Source organism: Scyliorhinus torazame, chromosome 3 (assembly GCF_047496885.1).
Source record: "Scyliorhinus torazame isolate Kashiwa2021f chromosome 3, sScyTor2.1, whole genome shotgun sequence".
NCBI lineage: Eukaryota > Metazoa > Chordata > Chondrichthyes > Carcharhiniformes > Scyliorhinidae > Scyliorhinus > Scyliorhinus torazame.
This window is the reverse complement of record NC_092709.1, coordinates 49356556-49383274: the sequence shown is the minus strand read 5'-3', so window position 1 is coordinate 49383274 and position 26719 is coordinate 49356556. Positions and strand designations below refer to the sequence as shown.

Genomic DNA, 26719 nt, shown 5'->3' with positions numbered 1-26719 from the left:
CTTTTACACAGTTTTTAAAAATAAATTTAGAGTACCCAATTATTTATTTTTTTTCCAAGGTGCAATTTAGCTTGGCCAATCCACCTAACCTGCTCATCTTTGGGTTGTGGGGGTGAAACCCACGCAGACATGGGGAGAATGTGCAAACTCCACACGGACAGTGACCCAGGGCCGGGATTCGAACCCGGGTCCTCAGCGCCGCAGTCCCAGTGCGAACCACTGCACCACATGCCACCCTCCCTTTACACAGTTTGCCAAGCTTTGCTTTCTGTTTTACAGCTTCTGCACTTCTTGACAAAATGGTCTTTGTCCCCATATTTACTACATAAAAAATGTTAAAAACTGAATCAAAATATTTCCCCCCCAAAAAAAAATTTGCTTCGCAGCTTTCCCGTGGCAGGGCATGAGGCATCTTTTCCATAGTGCCCCAAGTTGCCACGTCTGAAACACTCTCATCTGTTTATATTTACATGTACCTGGATTTTGTTGGGCCACTCAATTGACCTCAACCTTTGTCCTGCCAACGGCAGAGGCAGGACCAAGTCTCATGCTGCGAAATTGTCCACCACCGCTTCCAATACAGCTGCTCATTTCAAAGTGTCATCCAATATTGAGCCACTGCCTCTTTCAAACAGTTTTTACCTCAATTTATCCAACTTGCAATGTTAGACCAGCTGATCCATCTGCCTCAAGCGGGTTACAAATTATGTGACTCGCTCCAGACAGAGGTTTGCTTACTGTATTCAGTAAAGCCCAACAATGCATTCCAAATCACTTAAACTTTATGTGCAGTCAATGATTTGGTCAGACTCCTCTACTGTAAAGGAGGTGTCGGCTGGAATGAAAAATGAGGCTAAAAAGTATCCCAAATATGTGTGCCTCAAAACAAAAAGTATTATCTTTCATTTTATTAATTAGGTTCCTAAGACATGGGCCACTTTGCAAGTAAGGATAGGTGAGCAGCCCAAATTTTCTAACTTTCAAAATGCGTTCACCAAGGAGATTCAATGCCTTGGATTCGGGCTGCTGTCAAAACTCTCATTCTAACATCAATGTGCAGCACGGTAGCACAGTGGGTAGCACTGTTGCTTCACAGCTCCAGGATCCCAGGTTCGATTCCCAGCTTGGGTCACTGTCTGTGTGGAGTCTGCATCTTCTTCCTGTGTCTGCATGGGTTTCCTCCGGGTGCTCAATATTAATGAAAATTCACCAGCAATTCACAGTAAGGAAGAGATACGCTGTTAATTGCAAAGCACAAGTTGCTCCCAATTGTGCTGCTGCACCATTGGCTTTGTAATAATAGCTTTTCATATCCCCGTGACTTTCAGGACATTGTTTATGTTTATATTTATTGACCATTTCAAGTTTGCGACAGAGAGTTCATTCTAGAAATGATCAGCATAAGTACTTGGTTAACAACGTGGTAACTGTTAATGAGCCTCTGGTCCAAAAAATAAAGTTGGTTTGATTTTCATCTTTGCATTGTTTTAAGAGATTATAGAAATATCAAGTTCTAAATCGTTTCCCTGGCTTCTTTTTCTCCTCCTCTTAATTCAAACTTACTTTCTCCTCTGTACCTGATTTAATTGAATTCACATCTGCTTTAATTCATCCTCCTCAGTTTATTCGCTGAACATTAAACTTCAATGGTTACGGAGATACATTGAATCCCATTGTTTACCCAGGTTCCACACGCCCTCTTTCCTTCATTGTGCCATTATCACCTTGCACTTCCAGCAAATCTGGGGTGAGCAATTTTAAAGCCTAAACGCAAAACCGGAAGTCTAACAAACAGGGCACGATCTGAGATGCTCCCTTCCAGCCAGATCTGCTCCGTTATTTCCCTTGGAGTCATATAGCATTGCAACCAATACCTATTAACGGATGACTCAATAACAACCCCACCACAATCAACCCCAGATCTCGGAGAGGCAAATTAACTGCATGACTGTACCAGGCACTTTGGCTCATCTGAATGGTACTGTTAGGAGGTCACCTGTTTGCAGTTTTCAGGGAAAACCAACAGAATCGTAAAATGTGATTCCTTTGGCATCATAAAATTCTTCAACCTTCTAATCAGACCAAATGTCTATTGTTTATTCACCATAAATGAGTAGTTCTGCTTAGGACACATTGGGCTGCTATCTTCAAGTGGGAGAAAAGTGGTAAACAACGACTGAAATTCACCAGGTAGCCAGGCCCAATCTAGGACAGGATGTTGTAGCAATTAGCTCCGAGGTTTTAGCCCCACAGAACGATATAAACAGGATACAAAACTTTTTTTAAAGTGTTTTTACAATCTAGTCCAGCAGCTGAAACTGAATTGTAATTAACTGCTAACCTCAGAAGTAATTAATTTCAATGTAAAGCGCTTCTATTCGTTCAATGCATTTGCAACATTGTACAAAAATTCCAGAACACTACATAACCAATTAATTACTTTTGAGTTACTGTCACTATGTAGTCACATTTGGCAACAATGTGCTGTGATTCAGCAAGTTTATACAAACAGCAGTGAGAGAAATGACCAGTTAATCTGAGCAAATGGCAATACCTAAGGGATAACATTTGGTCAAATAACTTCTCCGATTATCTTCAAATAGTCCCGTGAAACTTGTGTCCACCCAAGCATGGCAACCACTCATTTACAGGACAGCGGGCGCGATTCTCCGGATAAATTTCAAAGTTCATTTGTGGCAAGTTTTTCAGGAAGTTTCCAGCCAACTCTGTCGGCGTGTTCCCCATTGGTCATTTTTTGGGACCTGGGGAGTTTCTCACCGGTTTAGCCCACATTTAGAATTTTTTTTAGCACTGGGGAGCTGAACTCAGAGATCGGGATGCCATTTTGAAAGGGTGCCCTGATCTTTAAGTGAGCTTGTGGGTCCCCCAGACCCCCCACCCTCAGGCAATGTCACCTCCCACACACATAGACACTACTCCACACCCCTCAAATGAGGACACCCCACAATTGGATCCATGGGGCCCCCTCTTCAGGCCTCCGAAGCCCCCTTACAGCATCTACTCCCTTCCAGGAGCCCCACCCATCACCCACAACCTCCCAGATGCCCCTACTTACCTGCCCTGCACACGTCCACCCTTCAAACCTCCCTCCATTCATGGGATGGCCCCCCTCAGCCCCTGACCCTTGGTAGTGCCACCCTGGCACTCAGACACCCTTGCAGTGCCACCCTGGCACCCAGGCAGTGCTCCTGCTGGCTTGGGACTGCAAGAATGACAGTGCCAAGGTGTCCGTGTACTAGGGGGGGAAGGCCAGGGAGCCACCCTGCACTGACCCTATTCACCCAGGGGTCTCCGATGGCAGGTAGGTCTTAAGTGGGTTTAACACCTACCTCTGTGAGAGTCATTTGTCCCTGCCCCTTTTGGGCTGCTCGAGTTCTGCGGGACTTTGGTGAATCCCCCGAGTCGCGGAGGCTAGGAGGCCGACTGGAGGGCTCTCCTGAGATTCTCCAGCCACGTTGTGCTCTCGCCTGAGCGCAATGCAGCAAGAGAATCATGCCCAGTGCTTCTGACAATGTGTCACTCCTTTGGTAATATACCGAATTGTTAGCCCACAGTACATGTTCAAGACCCATGGTGAGATTTGACTCCCAGAAGCTTCATCTCCAAATTTAAATTGGAACAAGAAGGTATTGGGACAAATTTGCAATGGTTAAGGCATCTAATGGCAATTGTCATTAGACAGACATATCTTCGCTCACTTAGGGCGCGATCTATCAGAAAAATGTCCCAGTGTTGCAGTGAGCGGGAATTGCCACGAATTTCCCGGCTCTCGTCCCAGCAAAACCGGCAACGCAATTCAACGTTACTTGGTCCACTTAACAAGACCTCACGGACTTCCCACCGCCAATAACTCCTTGCCAACTGATTCACCGGGACCGCTCTCGCCAGCCCTCCGGAAACAATGTCAAGCAGCACTTAAGCTGCACTTGCTCAGCGAACCCCAGCCAGCTTGCAACAATGGCGCCGAGGAGACCGGCCCCAAGATTCGGGGACGTTGACTTGGTGAGGCTCCTGGATGCAGTGGAGACCAGGAGAGACATCCTGTTCCCCCGGGGTTCCTGGAGAGTGAGCCACAAGGCAGCCAGTGCTGTCTGGGATGAGGTGGTGGCAGCCATTATTTCCAGCAGCATGACCAGGAGGTCTGGCCAACAGTGCAGGAAGGTCAACCACCTACACCGGGCAGCACGAGTGAGTAGACACCAACACAGCCCCCCTGCGCCCTAAGCGAGCATCCACCTCCCCAACTCTTCAAGTGACCCCCAGCCCTTCCTCCCAGTCCAACTCCGCCTTCACACTACCTCTCCCACCACTGAACGACATGTGTGGCTAACGATGCTCTCTCTGTGTTTCCGCAGGAAAAGCTCTCCCACAATCGGAGGAGAGGGCACAGACTGGGTGATGGTCGCTGGACTTAAGAATCCTCACCATCTTCGAGGAGCGGCTCTGGAGGTGACTGGTGTGGCCGAGGACAGGGCGGTCACCAACACGGAGGCTGGCAGACACCGAGAGGTGGGGAACACCGGGCACCACCCAGAGGACCTGTCAAATGTGAGTTGTTATTGCCTAATTGACTGACCCAACCTTCCCACTGACCACGTGTCCGTTCTCCCGCAGGTCCTCCAGCCGACGGCGACAGCCCATCCTGGGTGATCCCCTCTCCTGACTCCGAGTCGAACACCTCGGAAGAGAGCTCAGAGGATGCCACCATAATAGTCGTAGCACAGCTGTCATCCCCACCCTCCACCAGCGCAGATGCACACATCTCACCGGGACATGTTATTTATTGGTCTGGCTCCTGGGGCACAATCTGATGAGCAGCGCACTGTTGCTGATGTACATCAGTTGGAGACTGGAACCCCAGATGAGACAGCAATCGGAGGTCTGCTGGATCCCAGGACCCATTGGTCCCAGTCTGATTCTGAGCCTCTAGAAGTGGGTTACCCGGAGCTGATGGAGACGATAGGAAGTGGCCAGGCAATTCAGAGGGGGATGTCAGCATCACTCCAGCAGATCAATAGCCGCTTGGAGGAGTCTCAGAGGCTACGGGCGCAGGAGAGGGCGCCGGCAATGAGTGGCATCGAGGCCATCACTGCTAGGGTGGCGACCGTAGTGGAGAGCCTAGTGCACAACGTCGGCACCATGAGTGAAGATGTCCAAGGCATTGCGCAGTCGGTGATGGCCGAGGCTGAGGGTCTCGACAACATGGCTGCCTCACTTGGGGATGTTACCCAGTGCCAGGCCAATCTTGATGAGGTTCTACGGAACATGTCCTGTTCTCAGATGGGAATGTCACAGGTGGACATTGCTGAGGCACTGCAGAGCATGTCCCAGTCTCTGAGGGCGTCGAGACCATGGTGCAGACCATGGGGAACCGCCAGGGCTGGCAGAGCTAGATGATGCAGGGGCAGCCAGGGCTCAAACCAGCTGCCCCTCTGTCCTGAGGTGAACCCCAGGACCCTATGGGTATCGATTGGGAGAAGGGACACTGGGTACCAACCCAGACCCGTCCCATGGAGTGGCGATGGTGGCACCAGCTCCACCGAGTTCCACCCCTCTGATGAAGCCGCGTTTTGAAGTCAGCACACTGGTCAGGGCAGCACGGCTGTGCATGTGCTGCCGACCAGTGAGCCGGGGCCCTCCAGCCCCAGTGGCCCCAGAAGATGCCCACCAGTGGCATCAAGGGCCACGGGACGCGGTAAGCAGCTGGCTGCCGCCATCTCTGATGTGCATCCTGGGGAAACACCAAGACGTAGTGGTACAGCTAGGAGGGCCAAGCACATTGAGGGCACCGGGGTAAGGGGGAGGGGGAGGGGCGGCACCATCAGGAATGGGGTATTGTATAGCATATTAAACAACCTTTTTTGCACAACCATTATGATGCCTCTGACACTTTCTTCCACAATGCAGGCTGACCCCTGGACCCTTTGCCCATTTCTCCAGGCATCCAACTCACTCCCCTCCCGTGGCGCTCACCCACCCTCCGGCCGTGGATATGTCCCCAGAGCTGTGTCCCATCCGTTGGGTGCTTGGATGTTGCGTGCGTGGTGCTGCCTCCCCCAGTGGTCAGGCACAGTGTCCACGCATCAAGGTGCAATTGGAATGCTAGGCAATGACTCCCACATGCTACATGGCTCGCCTACCCACGGTAATCCTCTTGGCATGTGTCACTTAACCACGATTGCCAATTCCCTATTAGTGATAGCCTTCAGCCGTGCAGCCAGTCCTCAGTGGTCAGTGGGAGTTATGGATGATTGGTGGGGCAGACGGGCAGGGATAAGGGTTGCCCCCGGAATGGGTTGGGATCCAGGTGTTGGCACAGTGCACGAGAGGATGATTGACACTTAACATGTTATTAAATGGATACTTAAGACCTGAGCAGACCAGATCTAACTCTGAGTTTAGTTCACATCTATTGCATAAATACAACCTTCACACCATTCATTGCATTGCCCACAACCATTGGATATTTGAGTTTGACCACGAATCTGCGACTTGTTTGAAGTTGCGATACCATTTTTCCATAAATAACCGTTGGTGCCATTAGCCTCACCATTATTTCGATGTGAAAATCTGGGTGAAAATCACCACCATGTGTACAAATAAAGGGAGCAAGAGGATTCTATATAGCAACCCCTTATCACAATGTTCAGTCAAGCATGATCTATTAACACATCCTAGGCACTTGAGAGAATAACATAACATTTGTTTTCTCCATTTACATTTGAGATATCATGTTAATTACCAATAACGCAATATTTAATATAATATGCAAATTACAGAACAATTGTTTCTCTTATAATTTTTTCCTTCCAGAAACAATATGCTTGAAATACTGCTTCATTGTGATTCTAAGACAAATGGAAGACAACATGACAGATTATGTTTAGGAAATAAGATAAATTGTGCCATCAGAGAGAAATAAAACAATATTGTCTGCGCTTCTGTGGTGGCAGTTCAGAACACAATGGGAATTGCTGCTTGTGTGACTGCACCAAACTCAAAAGATCGGACCAAAGTTTTTTTTTTGGAGAGTTTTCCAGGAAGCTCAGTTGCGCCGGAGCAAAACAAGGAAAAAACAGGCTCCCTGGAAGTTTCCACTCAGCTGGCTATCATCCTGATCATCTGTTCCTCACACACACACACAGTGGCCGAGTTTCCTGTTTTCAAAGGACTTTTACATTTGTTGGTCTCAACGCCGTCAATCCCAATTTTAGGGTATTACAAAAATAGCCCAAACCTCCCACCCCATTGCAACAATTTGCTCGAGATGTTCTAAGACGACCTAATAGTAGCGTAGCAAAACAAGAACAAGTAGTACACCAAATGACTCTCATTCATCAGATTTCTGGAGCACACACTTCGCACAACAGATTTCGCTCTACACAAAGACTCAGCTAACACCATTCCTGTCACAGCGGCCAAGTGAAATGTTAACCAATGGAAAGCTAGAAGAAAATAAAATCTGAACGACAATTCATGAATAGCCTGGACCGGGCACATAATCCACACATACTAGGGAGTCCATGTTAAAATTAAAAAAGATGGAGGAGCAAGATTAATTGACGGCGGGGGAAAACAACATTCCTAAAAGGGAGGGGGGTGGGGGGGGAGAGCTCAAAATTGACATTTCGTAAATCTGCTAGAAAAATGTGCACTAAAAGCTTTGTTCAATTATTTTTGTTAAAGTAAGGTTAGACTTGCTGCTCAAAGATTCTGTCGTTACACACGCTGAACTTCCAAGGCAGAACAAGTCTTATCAAAACAGACTTTATTTGTTTTACGTGTTAACATTACCAGCAATCACTGTTAACTAGGATCTCGATCTCAAACATCATTTGTGAACCTTCGTGCTTTCTAAGTAATATCTATGATCAGAAACGGCATTACAGAAAACATCACAATTCATTCAAGTTTCTAACTTTACACAACCCCTTGTTTAAAAAACCTGACATGTTGCTAATAACCGCAAGTTCCCCACTATACAGTGAACGGATTTCCACCTTCTGAAGAGAAAACTAGGGCATGCTGACATGATTGCAGCTGCAGGAATCACCCCAAGCCTTGAACTCTCACTTTCAGGCTGCATCTCCTACTTCAGCTTGACTTCAGGGGACAGCCGCTCGTTAGTGCTTCAGATCCCAAAACAAAAATCTCAACTCAATGGGAACGTTTCAACTGAAAGTCTATCCGCAATTATTTTCACCATAGTTTTACCCTTTGTTGCCTGTGAATTCAGTCGAAGCACCAGCTGTTCCTGCGGTTGAGCCTGCCCTGCGACATGCAGTCTGGTCACTTTCCTGCCAGCTTCCCATCTTTACACCACCCTCCTCCAAAGACCTTTGACACACAGGAAGTAGACACAATAGACTGAAAATAACAGTCACCAGCAGCAGCAGAACACTCAGATCAACCATGGCTATGTAAAAATAAATCCATCAACCCTTTCCAGAATCAGCTTCAGTCCCTTATCCTGGAACAGACCTCCACTAATCACTGCCGCCTATCCATACGCCCAAGAAAAGGTGCTCCCCTTCCCCCCACTGAGCAACACGGGCAACAATACAGAATTGTTAATTCAGTTGCAAACAGATAGTGCAATCAATTTAAAAACTGTTACTGAAAATAATAAGAGGTGCAATGTGAAATAGAGATTTGGGGCGCAATTTAATTAAGTGGGAACAAAGTTCCACAGTGAGCGTGTTCAGCCGCGTGTTATCCCACGCTCGTAGGGCTGCGAAATACAAGGCCATAAAACACAATTCGTATTTGATAAGGGGCTTCAATGGGGAACGTGTGGCCGAGGCCGCGCATAGCCCCGTTTTGTGCACTGAGGAGATCTGCTCGCCAGCGGTGAACAGACATGTTCTCCTTTGGAAGTTCAGCGTGTGATCTCTAAGGCCCCCGACGTCCCCACCCCCCATCGCTCCGCCCGCCCACCCCCGCCCCAAAACTCGCTGTCTCACTTTAAAATGCAGATTTTCTAAAAAGTGATATTGTCCACAACGGGCGGGCTCCACGTCGCAACGTCTTGCGAGATCTCATGAGATCTCGCAAGGCGTTGCGAGCCGGGTAGATCCTAGGAGTGGGTCTCCAGGCTTTTATTAGTCATGCTGTGCCGCGGAGAGCTGCTTTTCGGGCACAGCGTGGTCGTTCGATCGCACCCTTGAAAGCTTAGAATACTTTGCCACTGGGATCAGATGCAACACATCTTTCAAAAAGAGAATCAGACAAATACTTGAGGCAGGCCAGAGGGCGTGAGCAGACAGTAGGATTAGTTTTGGGTTGCTCCAGTGAAGAATTGGGACAATGAAATGAAAGATCAAAAGGCCCCCTTTGTGATATAGCATTCTGTGCTTCTAAATGTAGCCAACCACGACTTAAATAAAAAATAATCTGGATATTTTGTTGATTCATCTCAATACCAAATTCATCTTGCAGAATCATCACCACTCAATATGAACGGATTCCCCATGCTCCAAATTTGGCTAATTTATACAGCAGAGCACAAAACAACGCAGACTAGAATAATCGCACATGCCCGGTTGCTACAACTGTTGGTTTCGCAACTTTGCATGACAGCAGCCATCTTTGTCACTGGTTCACCATCTTGTGGCGTGATCCTCCCCGCCCCAACTGGTGGTACTCAAACCACCCACTAGTATTACAGCACTGTCTCACAAGCTGAGCTACACTATAAACGGCATACAAGTCTGATAATATTACCTAGCTCGGAACTGAGGACCAAGTTGAGAAACCAATGCGTGGGAGGTACACTGGTTTACGATATGGAACACCGCAGTTAACCTGGCAATGAAAATGTAAACAAGTAGCACGTGGCTCACAGAAGAAGTTTGTTTCATTCTAACCAAGCACTATTTTAAGTAGAACTTGTTTTCATTATACTTGGCTACAATAAACATTACAGTTGTGTCGATGTAATTTAGTGAATCACTGGAGGTGCATCACTGATGTGGTAATCTCATTAGGCTCGAATTTCCATTTATCTTTCCATTCCGTTTTCACTTTATGGCAGCAATTCGGCACATTTATAAGCATCAATAGATGTTTATGTTACATTAAAACAAGTGCTTACATTAGTTATGCTTGAAAAAATAGAGGAAATTACAACGAACGTCCCTTGTGCCATTGAATCTGGATTTAACAGCTTCTTACTTCAGTCTATTTCACAAGCAATTTCCTCATTGGCATCAAGATTCAACATCAAGAAAGGATTTTAATTTAATCTGTGGCATTTTAGAGAAAGTGCAGTTAAAAGGTGAATCAAAATAGGAACCAAAACAGTAAAAAAAAATACACAGTTACAAGCCTTGAAATGTTTCAAGCATACCATCTGGTTCGTTCATTAAAACTAAGAATGTTTTCAAAAGGAAAATGATCCTACCTCGGTAGGTAGGATCATTACCTACCTGTTGTAGGTAAGATTAGATTAGGGAGATCTTCAGACAATCAAAGGGAAATTATTTTAAAAGCAGCTTTTTTGATTGAACATTACCTTCAGAGAGCCAAACTAATTAGTGTTGGGAATACTCATCAGATCAGACAGCATCTGTGGAGAGAGAAACAGTGAGAGAAACAGAGTTAACGTTTCAGGTCTGTGAACCTTTCATCAGAACCCTTCTGCTGAGAGGTCACAGGCCTGTAACATTAACTCTGTTTTTCTCTCTCCATATCCTGTTTCATAATCTGTTGTGTATATCAAATATATTCTGTTATTTCAGATTTCCAGATTTTGAGCTGAGGATACTGTAGTTCAGTTTACCTCTGAATCCGTTCCTATCCAGTGACTTGAGTTAAAATCACACACTCCAATTAACAATTACCAAATGTTAAAATCATGGCAACTGATCAAACTGTTATCAGAGCTTAATTACAAAAGGAAAAATGGTAACATTTATAACATTTTAATTGATTTAAGAATCAAGGGTGGGATTCTGTGATCCTGAGGCTGTATTGATACCGTCGGAAATGCCATCGCGTTTCTCGGCGGCGTCAACACGGCCTCAGGATCAGCAATTCTGGCCCCTACAGGGGGCCAGCAATGCACTGGAGCGGTTCACGCCGCTCCAGCTACTGATCCCGGCGTCAACTGGGCACCGCGGGATCCGTGCATGCGCAGTGGCACCGGTGCCAATGCGCGCATGCGCAGTGGCTCCCTTCAATGCGCCGGCCCCGACGCAACATGGCGCAGGGCTACAGGGGCCGTGGCGGAAGAAAGGAGGCCCCCAGTCAGAGAGTCCAGCCCGCCGATCGGTGGGCCCCCATTGCAAGCCAGGCCACATCGGAGGTCCCCCCCTCCCGGGATCGGACCACCCACCCACCCCCACAGGCCGCCCCCCAATCCTTCCACGCTGAGTTCTCGCCAGCTGAGAGCAGGTGTGGACGGCGCCGGCGGGACTCGGCTTTCTTACGACGGTCATGCGGCCCCCGACTGGCGGCGCACCAACCACGCCGGCGCCAATGGCGCCGATTCTCCGCTCTGCATGCCGGCGTCGGGGTGGCGTGGCGCAAGTTGCGCCGGTCGTGGGGATTCTGTGGCTGTCCCGGGCTGAGAATCCCGCCCCAAGTTCTTAGGAGAAAGGTGAGTTTCAGTGTTCGCCAATCAAACACATTTTATTCCACCCCCCCCCCCCCCCCGCCCCGCCACCCAGTCCCAGCAGCAGACATTCTCAGATCAATTACGACGTAGTTGATGCAAAGTCAATCTTCTTTTACTATCGCTAACAGCATGCTTCAGTCACAAACTCAGTCCTGACTAAACTGGCGGTGATGTTTCGACTTCCCACGCTGCCATCCTTGTAGCTTCCCAGAATGACATTGTCAGTCTGATGCCTAATTAGTTTTAGTCCATGTGCTTTTACCCCCAAGACTGGGAGGAAACGAGAGACTTATTTCACAGTGGGTCCGAAAAGCCATTTGAGAGAGGGGTCATTGTCATCCTTTCAGTTTTGATGGGTCTTCTTGGGAGATGTGAAACTCAGTTCAGTATTCTCAGCACCGGATTTATTTTCTTTTAAATCTGTATTTAGTTTTATTTTACATTATTGTTCTCACAGGAAAAAGTACTCCTAGGTTTGAACTCTCCTTCGACATGTATGCTGTAATAACTTATTGGGAAATGTACAAAACATTGGAATCATTGCCTAAAGCACCACTGCTAACAATCAGCATTGCAACAGTTACAATTGTTTTTTACGGGCGGCACGTTGGCACAGTGGTTAGCACTGCTGCCTCACGGTACTGAGAACCCGGGTTCGATCCCGGCCCCGGGTCTCTGTCCATGTGGAATTTGCACATTATCCCAGTGTCTGCATGGGTCTCGCTGCACAGCACAAAAAGATGTGCAGGGTAGGTGGATTGGCCACGCTAAATTGCCCCTTAATTGGAAGAAAAAAATAATTGGGTACTCCAAATTTATTTTTAAAAACAATTTGTTTGTACCGGTATTTTAGGGATTGCATTTTGTAATGTGTCCAACTATAATTGGACCCAATGATTTACTGTAACGGAGGCTGATTCTATTTTTGCTCCGTGGAATTTTTAACCAGTGTTTTGTGGTTTGTTTTTCACAACTGTGCATTTTCCCATAAAAACTACAAAACAATGTTCTTAGTTATTTGTTTGCTTTTGTAGAAACTGGTGTGCTTTATAATGGAAAGGAACCCCGAGTACTTCCGCACTATGTTATACAAAACAACTTGCACCTTTCAGTCTTAAAGATATCATAAAGTGCTTCACAGCTAATTTGCATCAAACAAGGCCCCCACTAACAGCAAATGAAATTAGTGACTTCCTCAATTTTTGGGTGGTGTTGGTCGAGGGGTAAATGCTGGCCAAGGTATGTGGAAGAGTATTAACATTTTTTAAGCTTACCAATCCAAAATGCAATTGCTCACATTGAAATTGCCAATTATCCACATGTGGCCAGTGACCAATTCCATTGACCCAAGTTGATACATGAACATAGATTAGAAGTAAATGTTCTGGACATACTGAAGTTCACATGGAAGTTCCTTTGTTCATGAAGTTCAAAATGAGGACCTATCCATAAGCAGCAAACAGTTCGTCGGTCTGTAGATCATGCAAGTTGCAGAAATTTGACTTGAGATGCTAGTTACTGCTTGGTTGTTTGAAACGGTAAGGATATTTTTACTTGTCAAATTCCAATTTAAATCGGTACATTATGGGATATTTCAATTAGGATGTTTCGATTACTGGTATATGCCAAACTGTACAAGTTCATAGATAGTGCATTATTAGATCCTCAATGGTTGATCTATCAAGTGAGCTTCTCGTTTGAAATTCGAAACGTGCATTGTTTAAAAGCAATGACCATTAATACAAGGCCTAGATAGTATTTGTTAACAAGTGTGAAAAGTAAAACAGGCCACAAAATAGAACTTAGAACATTACAGTGCAGTACAGGCCCTTTGGCCCTTGATGGTGCGCCGACCTGTGAAACCACTCTAAAGCCCATCTACACTATTCCCTTATCGTCCATATGTCTATCCAATGACCATTTGAATGCCCTTAGTGTTGGCGAGTCCACTACTGTTGCAGGCAGGGCATTCCACGCCCTTACTACTCTCGGAATAAAGAACCTACCTCTGACATCTGTCCTATATCTATCTCCCCTCAATTTAAAGCTATGTCCCCTCGTGCTAGACATCACCATCCGAGGAAAAATGCTCTCACTGTCCACCCTATCCAATCCTCTGATCATCTTGTATGCCTCAATTAAGTCACCTCTTAAACTTATTTTCTCTAACGAAAACAGCCTCAAGTCCCTCAGCCTTCCCTCATAAGATCGTCCCTCCATACCAGGCAACATTCTGGTAAATCTCCTCTGCACCCTTTCCAATGCTTCCACATCCTTCCTATAATGCGGCGACCAGAATTGCGCGCAATACTCCAAATGCGGCCGCACCAGAGTTTTGTACAGCTGCAACATGACCTCATGGCTCCGAAACTCAATCCCTCTACCAATAAAAGCTAACACACCGTACGCCTTCTTAACAACCCTCTCAACCTGGGTGGCAACTTTCAGGGATCTATGTACATGGACACCGAGATCTCTCTGCTCATCCACACTGCCAAGAATCTTACCATTAGCCCAGTACTCTGTATTCCTGTTATTCCTTCCAAAATGAATCACCTCACACTTTTCTGCATTAAACTCCATTTGCCACCTCTCAGCCCAGCGCTACAGCTTATCTATGTCCCTCTGTAACTTGTAACATCCTTCCGCACTGTCCACAACTCCACCGACTTTAGTGTCATCTGCAAATTTACTCACCCATCCTTCTACGCCCTCCTCCAGGTCATTTATAAAAATGACAAACAGCAGTGGCCCCAAAACAGATCCTTGTGGTACACCACTAGCAACTGGACTCCAGTCTGAACATTTCCCATCAACCACCACCCTTTTGTCTTCTTCCAGCTAGCCAATTTCTGATCCAAACTGCTAAATCACCCTGAATCCCATGCCTCCATATTTTCTGCAGTAGCCTACCATGGGGAACCTTATCAAACGCTTTACTGAAATCCATATACACCACATCAACTGCTTTACCCTCATCCACCTGTTTGGTCACCTTCTCAAAGAACTCAATAAGGTTTGTGAGGCACGACCTACCCTTCACAAAACCGTGTTGACTATCTCTAATCAAATTATTCCTTTCCAGATGATTATACATCTGATCTCTTATAAACCTTTCCAAGACTTTGCCCACACCAGAAGTAAGGCTCACTGGTCTATAGTTACCGGGGTTGTCTCTACTCCCCTTCTTGAACAAGGGGACAACATTTGCTATCCTCCAGTCTTCTAGCACTATTCCTGTTGACAAAGATGACTTAAAGATCAAAGCCAAAGGCTCAGCAATATCCTCCCTCGCATCCCTGAGAATCCTAGGATAAATCCCATCCAGCCCAGGGGACTTATCTATTTTCACACTTTCCAGAATTGCTAACACCTCCTCCTTATGAACCTCAAGCCCTTCTAGTCTAGTAGCCTGAATTTCAGTATTCTCCTCGACAACATTGTCTTTTTCCTCTGTGAATACTGACGAAAAATATTCAGTTTGCAGCTCTCCTATCTCCTCGGACTCCACGCACAACTTTCCACTACTGTCCTTGACTGGCCCTACTCTTACCCTAGTCATTCTTTTATTCCTGACATATCTATAGAAAGCTTTAGGGTTATCCTTGATTCTACCTGCCAAAGAATTCTCATGACCCTCCTAGCTCTTCTCAGCTCTCTCTTTAGGTCCTTCCTAGCTAACTTGTAACTCTCGAGCTCCCTAACTGAACCTTCAAGTCTCATCTTTACATAAGCCTCCTTCTTCCTCTTGACAAGTGTTTTGACTGTTTTAGGAAACCACGGTTCCCTCGCTCGACCACTTCCTCCCTGCCTGACAAGTACATACTTATCAAGGACACGCAGTAGCTGGTCCTTGAACAAGCTCCACATTTCCATTGTGCCCATCCCCTGCAATTTTCCTCTCCATCCGATGCATCCTAAGTCTTGCCTCATCGCATCACAATTGCCTTTCCCCCAGATATAACTCTTGCCCTGCGGTATATACCTATCCCTTTCCATCACTAAAGTAAACGTAATCGAATTGTGGTCACGATCACCAAAGTGCTCACCTACCTCCAAAGCTAACACCTTTCCTGGTTCATTACCCAGTACCAAATGCAATATGGCCTCTCCTCTCGTTGGCCTATCTACATACAGTGTCAGGAAACCCTCCTGCACACATTGGACAAAAGCGGACCCATTTAAAGTACTCGAACTATAGCGTTTCCAGTCAATATTTGGAATGTTGTCCCTCATAACAACTACCCTGTTGCTTTCGCTCCTATCCAGAATCATCTTTGCAATCCTTTCCTCTACATCTCTGGAACTTTTCGGAGGCCTATAGAAAACCCCTAACAGGGTGACCTCTCCTTTCCTGTTTCTAACCTCAGCCCATACTACCTCAGTAGACGACTCCTCATCAAAAGTCCTTTTTGCCACCGTAATACTGTCCTTGACTAACAATGCCACCCCTCCTCCTCTTTTATCACCTTCCCTGAGCTTACTGAAATATCTAAACCCCGGCACCTGCAACAACCATTCCTGTCCCTGCTCTATCCATGTCTCCGAAATGGTCACAACATCGAAGTCCCAGGTACCAACCCATGGTAAGTCCCCTCCACCCCCAACAGTATCCAAAGCGGGATACTTGTTACTAAGGAGAAGAACCATAGGGGATCCCTGTACTGACCGCTTCCTCCCAGATTCTATGATTCTATGATTGAGGTAGAAAAAAGATTTTTCATGGTTAAAACCATAATTGGCTGGCTGTTCGAAATAATGGGCGGGATTCTCTACTCCCGCGCCGAAGTGCCCACGCCGTCGTGAACGCCGTCGAGGTTCACGATGGCGTGAAACGGCCCCGATCCCGACCGATTCAGGCCCCAACAATGGGCTAGGGTCAGGGCCGCGTCATCTACACGCGCCAGGCCTTGTCGCCGCGTAAAGGCGGCGCCGCATAGATGACGCGGCTGGCGCCGCATAAATGACGTCACCCGCGCATGTGCGGGTTGGCTGGCGCCAACGCGCGCATGCGTGGTTGCCATCCTCTCCGAGTCCGCCCCGCAAGAAGATGGCGGACGGATCTTGCGGGGCCGCGGAAGGAAGGAGGTCCTCCTTCAGAGAGGACGGCCCGACAATTGGTGGGAACCGATCGCGGGCCATGCCAAATTTTGGCGGCCCATGCAATTCTCCCAACCGGCGCGGGAGTGGAGAATCTCGCCCATGATGTTTTATTACCAGACAAGTCTGCTTTAACATCAAAATAGAGACGGGACAGCTCTGTGGTCCCAGGTTATGTGCTTTGCTCTGCTGCAAAAGGACGAAGGTTCATCTTCTATCAGCAAACCTCTGCATGAATTCCAGTCTTGCAATTTTCCTTTCAAGCTGTTTGTGTCATGTTGAAGTCAGTGTTGCACCAGTTTCTTGCAGCATCTGGCTGCTTTGCGGACACTTCTCGTTTGTAACTATTTTAATCTTTTTATTTTAACCTGTATATAAAGGCGATGTATTTTCTGTCTTTTGGAGAGCTCGGAGAAAGTGGTAATTAGCTCATGTGGGAGGCGATTCTCCGAGCCCTGCGCCAGGCCGGAGAAACGCCGCAACCGCACCATGACGCCGGCGCGTGATTCTCCGAGACGCGGAGAATCAACGGCATTTGTGCCGGCGCGGCGCCGACCGCAGGCCACTAGAATCGGCGGGGCCGCTAATTCTCTGGCCCGGACGGGCCGAGCGGCCGCGCGGATGCGACAGAGTCCTGCCGGCACGGTTCACCCCGGTCGCTGCCGGTGGGAACTCTGCGCGAGCGGTCAGGAGGCGGCCTGTGGTGGGAGGGCTCCGTCCCCGGGGGGGCCTCCGATGGGGACTGGCCCGCGATCGGAGCCCACCGATCAGCGGGCCGGCCTCTCCCCCCCCGGACCTACTTTTCTGCGCGGCCGGCCCCTGAACACCGACGCCATGTTGAGTCTGGGCACCGGTGCGCTGAAGAAGTCCCCCACGCATGCGCAGGTCGGCACAGCCTAACTGCGCATGCGCGGGTTGGTGCGGCGCCCATTTGAGCGGCGTTAACCGCTCCAACGCCGTGCTGGCCCCCTATGGGGGCCAGATCGGTCATCCCCATGACGGCGTTCACGACTGCGTGAACACTTGGGCTCCATTTGAGAGAATCGCCCCCGTGATCTGTGAAGTGATCTTAAAGAGCTGTTCTCAGCTTTGTGACATGTCTCCCTTTTAGAGCATGTGTAATAGTACAGTGTGCAGTTGATAAGACTTTGTGTGGGGGGGGGGATTTTCGGGCCGTGTTGCGCCTTGTCCAAATCCCACTAAATCTGAATAATTGCGGGAGAGCCCTGAAACGGGATGTGCGCCAGGCGCCAAACCGGCTGCAATGTTCCCAGGCTCTACCAGCAGACGTAAACTGGTTGACGCCCATTAGCATATTAAAAGTCAAATTCAAATATTCAGAATTGGCTTTAGTTCGCAATCTCCCAGCTCCTGCAATTCTCTCATCTGCCAGTGCAACCTGGAAGTCGGCGCAAATCACTATTGTTCTCCACGTCAGGGGACTCAGCCATTGCAACCCCTGAATATTTGGGGACTTGGCAGAGCAGTGCCCTGGCAGTGCCATAGGCATTTGGCAGGACTGGGATTGGCGATTGGGGGGGGGGGGGGTGGCGCGGAGAGAGAGAGGTTGGGGGGGGGGGGGGGGGGGTGGAGGAGAGTTCACCTGTAACATGATTCTGAGATCGGAGCACTCTTTAAAAGTATTCCCTTGATCTCGGAGGATCAGGTCTCGCCAGCTTCTTTGGGTAACAACATTAACATCATAAATCACCCAAACTCCAACAAAAATTAAGTGCGGGAAGATCGCGATTGGAATTGCGCCGGAATCGCCAGCTCGACTTGCACCAATTTTCACGCCCGAAACAACACTTTGGGAGATTTCCGCCATCGGTCTGTCTTTTTGCCACAAGCTACAGATAAACGTGTTGAGAGAAAGCCAACAACTGAGCAATCATTATTCAAGAATTTTCCCACAACTGCACTTCAAAGTGCACCAGATAACAGGAGTTAACTGTCCTGTCTCATTGCACTTTCCTTTACATGTTCCTTCAAATCAGGAACAGTGAATGTGAGTTTAAAGACTACCAGCGGTAAACTTTGCTGTTATTTTTTTTTACTGGTAGCATCTTTGGAGGTCCAATATATAGGTCTGTTCAATTATGGGCACCATGGTGGCACAGTAGTTACCACTGCTGCCTCACTGTGTCAGGGACCCATGTTCGATTCCAACCTCGGATGACTGTGTGGAGTCTGCACGTTCTCCCCGTGTCTGCGTGGGTTTCCTTCGGGTGCTCCGGTTTCCTCCCACAGTCCAAAGATGTGCAGGTTAGGTGGATTGGTATGCTAAATTGCCCCTTAGTATTCAAGGTTTATGTGTGGTTATGGGTATAGGGCCGAGTTGGGGTGCTCTTTTGGAGGGTTGGTGCACACTCAATGGGTCGAATGGCCTCCTTCTGCACTTTCGGGATTCTGTGGCCTGTTATCTGTTATTCTCTTCAAACTGTTCGCTGTTAAAGGTCGCAAACAACTCTTGCCACCCTGCTAAAGTGTACAAACGAGGCCAATTTAATAATGGTTATTTAAATGGATTAGAGTAAAAAAAAGAGGAATCTCCATAAATGGGAAGGTTTATCTTAGCTAGCTGTGACAGTACAAAGGAACAAGGAAAATGGAAGCTATGAAGCAGTTGTAGAGATACGGATTAGTGCATAGATGTGGAATATTTAATCATGTTTGCTTTCAAAGAAACAGACCATACTTCTACAATTAATATGTTTGTTGTGTATTTGTATGTTCTTTGTTGAACAAGTTTACTAAATGTGAACAAAAATTATTTTTTTTAAAAAGTTTACTGAATGTTTTTTAAAATAAATAAGGTCTGTTGTGATGTTCCACAACAACTTGCTTTTATATATTATTAATGTTGAACAAAATTAGTGTTGTACAAAATCAGACAAAAATTGACAAGAAAAAGTGCGGGGGGAGAGGCTAAGGTTTTTAAGAGAAGAAAAATTGGTGGTGATGCAGAAAAGCTTCAGGAGGAAACTTAGGACATTAGGGCCCAGACAACTCAAAGCAAAATTAAAGATGTGGGGCATAATCAGAGTTAACGGAACACAGGCTTCTCAGAGGATTGTAGATCTGGAGGAGAATAGAATTACTCTAATTTATTGATGACTAAATAGACTTGGTGGAGGCCTAAAAAGAATCCCAGTCTATTTATTTTACAAGTACACGTAAAATGGAGGCAAAGCAAGGGGACAAGGGGGGAGGGAGGTTGCTGCGATAGGCGTTTGTTTATTTCTGCTGGACATGTACTGAACATGGCAGCAAAGCTAATGGAAGCTGCACTCATAGGGTCTGGAACGCTAGTCTGGCCCAAAAGGGTGATCTCGGAATTAGCTGCCACAGTTGCCAACTTGGCAACAGTGACGGCGCTTTAAAGGTAATTCACCAGAATCTCTTCTGAAGTAGTCAACTAACGTATAGATGCATGGTCTTTTCTTCCTAAAAATTATGAACAATTTATATTGTGGTGGTTCGAAGTACGTTTTATAAATGCTGGGTATCCATTTGACTTATCACCACATTAAACCCTACCTTACACAAACAATATTTCAAAACTTCATTGCAATCAGTGCTTCCAATGGACTAACAGGATCAAACATGGCACAAGATAATTCACCTTGGCACAACGATCATACAACATCTAAGATGTTGCTGAATTAATAAACTGAAGATAATTAATGCTGCTTCATCAAATTCTTAAAGTATTCTAGTTTCTGAAATACTCCACATACATTAACAGCAGTAACAACGACAAATAATATTTACATGGCGCCTTTAAAATAATTAAATATCCCAAGGCGCTTCATAGGAGCAGGATACAGAAGTGTAAAAGCCACTTAAGGGGGTATCAAGTGCAAACAGGGAGTAGCCCCTGCAGTGCTATTACCATATTAAAAAGAGAACAATGCATGTTATATCAACAACTGCACTACTGTACATTATGGGGCCACTTTCAGAATCATACATTAACATTTTTTCAGCCTATTTTGCTATTCAGCACCTGGACTGAAGACTTCACGAGGTTAGCGTCCTTCACATTGTTGCTAACTTTAGCCTTAGTTTAATTGCTCTGTTCTATCACCTTTGCTCTTGAGTCGCCAGGTATCTTTCTGATACCGCCACGTGGTTCAAGTCCGAGTAATGATCAATAATCCAACACACCGCTTAGTAAGAGTTAAATCAACGCACATTTATTATATACAGTAATCAATACTTATGCATAAATTCTACGTCTAAGCTACTTCCTACAACTAACAGGCCAATACTTAACTTGGAAATGGCCCACCAGGTCAGGGAAACGAATGGCCTTTCGTTCGGGTTCTGAGCCTGCGGGATTCGAAGCTGGTACAGATTGATAGCTAGGAGCGCCCATCTCGTAGCGAGCATTGAAGTAAGACTTCCGATTTGAGCGGCTGTTGAAGAGTGCCGAAGGCTAGCTGGAGGGTGCGGAAGGGTGGCAGAAGGGCCGATTTGAACTTGGACTCTATTGTTATAGTCCCCAGGGGCTTCCCGCCTTTCGGGGCGGACCCTGTACCTGGTTCCAAGTGATTGCACTTTGTCCCAATCACTTGGTTCGATATTCTCCAATGCTGGAGCGATTCCTTGATCGATGGGCGGTCTTGAGGTGATCGTTCACCTCCCTTTGTGTAGGCTCCTGTTGGCGCCGAAGAGTCTGGGTTGGCTTTGTGTCTACAATGTTGCACATTGTTCCTGGGGATTGCTCATTAGTATTCAGATGGCTGGTGTTTTGTTGTGCTGATGGCTACAGGTATCGATCTTGTCTGGCCTTCCCAGAGGTGAATACACAGTCTACCTGCAGCTGCTTGTTTTAGTCCTGTTGGCTGATTTTCCCATCAGCCTTTTTCCGTTCGCCATTTTAAATCGGGGTTAGCCATTCTAAATCGGGAGTAAGCCATTTTAACTGGCTACAACATTTGTAAATATTCTGTTTGTTAAATGAATAGTTGGAGAAGTAAAAAGCAAAATACTGCAATGATAGAAATCTGATAAAGAAACAGAAAATGCCAGAAACACAGGGGGCGGTATTCTCCCAGTCCCGCGCTGGGCCGGAGAATCCCGCAACTGCGCCGCGGGCACGCGATTCTCCGCAGAGCAGAGAATTGCCGCCATTTGTGCCGGTGTATTTGGCGCGGCGCTAGTCGCAGGCCGCTCTATGCGGCCGGGCCCCCAATTCTCCAGCCTGGATGGGCCGAGCGGCCGCTCTAAAAAGGCAGAGTCCCGCCGGCGCTGTCCACACCTGGTCGCTGCCGGTGGGAACTCTGCGCGCAGGGTCGGGGGGCGGCCTGTGGGGGGTGGGGCTCCGATGGGGCCTGGTCCGCGATCAGGGCCCACCGATCAGCGGGCTGGCCTCTCGCTTCCCAGGCCTATTTTCTTACGTGCCAGCCCCTGAACTCCCGCGCCATGTTGCGCCGGGGCCGGCAGGTTGAGGGAGGACACCTTGCATGCGCGGGTTGGCGCAGCGCGCAGTTCGCGCCAGGATGGGAGGCGGAAGCGGCGTGAACCGCTCCAGCGCCGTGCTGGCTCCCTGTAGGGGCCAGAATCAGTACACCCAGCGGCCCGTTCACGCCGTCGTGAAACGCGACGGCGTTTCCGATGGCGTGGGCACTCTGCCGCCGGATGAGAGAATCCCACCCAGGATAAACAAGTTTTCTTTTCAGGTTCAGACTTTTTTTTTAAAAAAGAACTGAATATCGAGACAGGCACAATAATACAATGAGAAAAAGAGAAGGGGTAAAGACATATAAAACACTGACGAAGCCCAGAGCGAAATTATCAAGGGCAATTAGGGATGGGCAATGAACGCTGGCCTAGCTGGCGAAGCCCACATCCATTGAATGGAAAAAACTATTTTGTTAACAGATAATCCCAATCCAGCAATGGAAAGAAGCATTGGTATTCCGAAGAAACAAAGGGTGTGTTAAAAAAAAACATGAAAGCAGGAAAATTCAGAAAACATCATTACAGCATTCCACAACTCCGCAGCATCATGTCGAGTTGGTATTAATATACATACCATATGGTATCGCAACCACCCGAGTCTAAAGACGATGATGGAAGCATCAACAGCAGTTTGGTTAATTTGCTATGCAACATTGTCAGCGGCCGAACAGCCGATTAAGAAATAATAGTCCTGGTCACAAATGGGTACAGAGTTCAATTACAACAACGGCTGGCAGTGATATAACGTTGTAAAACATATCGAAACATTTCACAAGAGCAAGTAGAAACAATTAAAACCTGCCAAGGACCACATAAGGAGAGGTTAGGACAGATGAGCAACGGCTTGGTTTTGAAGAAGAGAGGTGAAGAGATTTAGGGAGAAAATTGCAGAGCTCAGACAGCTGAAGAAACAGCCACCAGTGGTGGAGTGATCACAGTCGCTTGTAAACAAGATGCCAGAATCGGAGAGCTGCCTGAGCTTTTTTTGGGGGGGGGGGGGGGGGTGCGGGATGTAGCAGCGAGGTCATGGAGGGATTTCAAAACAAGAGTTAACAGAGCTAGACAACAAAGGTCACCTTGAATTCTATAATCATAAACATTTAAAAAACTAATTCTATAATCATAAACATTAAAAAACAAAACTAAGTACTATAGTACACAATGCTATAAAGAACCATGCTATATAGAAAGGCATAATGCAAGCCTTCAATGATTTAACTATACATTCACATTTGTTGAATTTTGCCACTGATATTTAGGTAAACAAAGATGTTGCACTGCAGCACCCAGTTATAGTTTTTCAATCCAATTTTTTCCTACAATATCATTCTTTATGTGCTATACAATTCAACACATATTGGCATTTGAACTGCAAATTACCAGACAGTTATAAAACAATTTACAGCTGCTAAATTCTGTGCACTGTTTGATTCAGAACAGCTACTTGAAAAATCAGTAACCGGAAACTAGCACCAACATACAAAGCCCCACTTGTTGTGCTCTCTCAACTGCGGCACAACATGATGGCAAAAGATTTTCTGCTCAATAGAGAAATAATGCTAATAAATGCTACCTCAGCCGATCAGAACTTGCTTTGTTCACAGGGCAAGCAACAATTCTTCTGAAGCTTCATTATGTACCCAGTGAGAGACTGCATATCACCATCACTGAAAGATGAGAGGAAAAAGCCATACCTACCTCTTTTAGCTCTGTTACATCCGATCAATAAAAACAAGCATTACAAAGCAAGTGAAGTCCAAAGGGAATTCTTCCATTTTCCAGGCACCACTTAACTCCCCCACCCCTTCGCCCTCCCGACTCGATACACAGGGCAAAGAGAATACTGTACTGCCAGATATTCCCTGCTTCTCATCCAGAATTGCATGGCCGATCTGTGTAAACTTGCAAGTGAATATTTGAAAAAAAACAACCGAGAAGTAATGAGAAAGGGTTTAGTGTTGAGTTGGAAACCAAAGATATATTTTCTTAATACAATAAAATGATGTGGTATAGCACAAAATTCCACCCCTGCAGCCCGGATTAAAGTTCTTTCTCATTTAGGTTAATTAGAAATCTCTTTTGGGCAAGGAAATATTCAATGAAACCATTTAAACATTCTGTACGTTGCATTTATCTTCAATTCTTCTGATTCATCCTTTCAGATTGCCTCATTTGTCATTGCTTTACCTGAACCTAAACTCCCATCCACCTTCCCCAAAACAGCTTACATGGTTTACATTAGAAAAAAAACAATGTTTAATTGAGGATAAAATGCAAGAAGGTTGAAACTATTCAATAGACTTACCAAATGAAATTAAATTACAGAAATATTAGCACAAAAGAGAAACAGGAGTAAGGTGGACAGGAGGGGGCTAGAAGAATGCGAGAAACAGAAAGGAAAAAGAAAAAGCAAGAGAGAAAGTGTGGAAAAAGTCAGAGAAAGTGAAAGTGATATAGAGACAGATAACAGGGGTTGGCGCGGAGGAGAAAAGAGAAATCAAGATGAAAATTAAAGCACGCAAAATACAACCACTTATGTGAAAAAAATTATTTCCTAGGTCGGAGGTTAATTAAGGATCTTGAATTATGGAGTTGAACATAAATCCATCATACATTAGTACTTACAAGCTCTTAACACCAGGTTGCATAGCTATACTCCCAATACGCAAAACCTCTATTTTGTCAGTATTTCACACAGACTTTAATTCTGGGTTCAGGAAGAGGGGTATGCTTTAAAGAGCGAAAGTTTGCTTCCGAATGGGGAATTGTAATTTTCTGAAGTCGGAGTTCAACCCAGCATAACTTCCTAGTGTCACATGGCCCATAATTTCAATTCCAAAACAGTCCCAAAAATAACTTTACAACTTTAGGTCCCTTTAATTACTAAGTTAGGGAAATGTTTTGCAACTTCGTTTTAGAAGAATTGGTCAGCTGAACGGATGAGTAAAGTTCTATTTTTCTTTCAAGTGGCAACATATCTTAGAACTTAAATTTAATGAATTATGCAATAACGAAATTCACTATATTATGGCAACCTTGCCAATCCACCAAAAAGGGAAAAGGAGGAGATAAGCACTTGTAACGTACTGTGTTACACTTGAAGGTCTAATAATTTCAGAACTGCACAACAAACGATGTGTAAAAGTCTGATTCTGTATGTCAAGAGAAACAACAACCCTCAGAGATCCAGTTTTGTTGCACTTTTTTTGATTGAGGACCAGAAGGATCTTAGAGAACATTTCATGACCTCTTGATACAGTAACTTATGTTTAACAAAAGCAGAAAATACTGGGCAATCTCAGCAGGCCTGACACGAGCGAGAAGGGAGCTAATGTTTTGAGTCTGGATGACTCTTGGTCAAAACTAGAGAGATTTGGACATAGGATTAGATTTATACTGCTGTGTATGTGCGCGTTGGGGGGGGGGGGGGGATTAGAGCAGTACGGCTGGATGGTCGTTCATGGAGCACATAACACTCTATCCGATCTAAAGAAGCACATAACACTCTATCCGATTCAAGAGAAAGACCTTGTCAGACGTTTACACTCTTTCCCCCCCTCCTGACGGGTTCTGAAATTTGCGGGGGGAGGGCCCTCCCTTTCCCCAATTATGGCACTTGCATAGATACTTAACGGCCACTTCCAGGACCATTTCCCGCCTAGCCCCAATTTTTAGCAAAAACCCCAATGAAATGTAATGAAATCAAACACGTGATACAGGTAGAAATTGTTGCAATTATTCTGTGCCATAAAAAAGGTGTGTATTCATATAGTGATTTTCATGATCAGAGGTCTCAAAGTACTTTACAACCAATCAAATACTTTGGAAGTGTAGTCACTGCTGTAATGTAGGAAATGTGGGTAGTCAATATGTGCACAGCAAGATCCCACAAACTGCAATGTGATCATGACCAGGTAATCTGTTTTTGTGATGTTAAAGGAGAGATAGATCTTGATCAGGACATCAGGGATAACCAGTCTGTTTTTCTTTTAAATAGTGCCATGGAAGCTTTTGCATCTACCCCAGCAGACAGATGGGACCTGGGTTTAACATCTCACTTCAGTACTGCACTGGAGAGTTAGCCTTAATTTTTGAGCTCAAGCCCTGGAATGGGCCTGGAACCCAAAACATGGGAGTGCTAACAAACTGACAATCAAAACAGTCATTTTGCATGGGAATGCAGAGAAAATGTTTTGAACTGTCCAGATTGTCATCTCAAAATGGCCAATTGAGAAGGCAGATCGCAAATGTACGCTTTTGCTTTCTTTCAACTTTCAACAATAAAGGTAACTATGATGGTATGAGGCATGAGTTAACCATGATGGACTGGGAAACATTACTGAAAGGAAGGCCAGTAGATGGGCAATGGCAGGCATTCAAGGAACAAATGGGTGAACTCCAAAAGTTGTTTATTCCTATTTGACGCAAACTGTGCCTTACAATAGAAATTAGGGATCGTTTTCGATTCAAAGAAGATTCATACGTTAGCAAGAAAATGCAATAGAGGGCAAC

General features: G+C 46.1%; 1 protein-coding gene across 6 annotated transcripts in view; it reads right to left on the bottom strand.

Moving 5' to 3' along the window:
• Window positions 1-26719, bottom strand: part of gab1 (GRB2-associated binding protein 1) — a 307978-nt gene that overhangs the window by 161696 nt on the left and 119563 nt on the right. Inside the window, exon 1 of one of the 6 annotated variants that reach the window (XM_072495647.1) lies at window positions 8236-8362. The exons of the other annotated variants lie outside the window; for them this stretch is intronic. The gene's annotated coding sequence lies outside the window, so the exon portion shown is untranslated. Of the gene's footprint in view, window positions 1-8235; window positions 8363-26719 lie in introns of those variants that run through there. 6 annotated transcript variants of the gene reach the window in all.